Consider the following 382-nt stretch of genomic DNA (forward strand, 5'->3'; position numbering starts at 1 on the left):
AGCAGCGTACCAAAACCAGGTCACTGCGACCTTTACTTTGAACTTAATCATATTTTCTTTCTGCTCTCTAACTCGGCCCCTAATTGACCTAGCGCTCCCAAACTTGGTATACTTACACATCTTGGGGAGAACACGGGGGATACATGTAGTTGGCGACAACTGCCCTTTCTAGTTTGACCTTGACATTGACCTTGATCATATTTCGCTTCCGCTCTATAACTCGGCCCCTAATTTACCTAGCGCTACCAAACTTGGTATACTTACACATCTTGGGGAGAACACGGGGGATACATGTAGTTGGCGACAACTGCCCTTTCTAGTTTGACCTTGACATTGACCTTCATCATATTTCGCTTCCGCTCTATAACTCGGCCCCTAATTT

The sequence above is a fragment of the Priapulus caudatus genome, unplaced genomic scaffold (assembly GCF_000485595.1).
Source record: "Priapulus caudatus unplaced genomic scaffold, Priapulus_caudatus-5.0.1 Scaffold3444, whole genome shotgun sequence".
NCBI classification, from domain to species: Eukaryota; Metazoa; Priapulida; class Priapulimorpha; order Priapulimorphida; family Priapulidae; genus Priapulus; species Priapulus caudatus.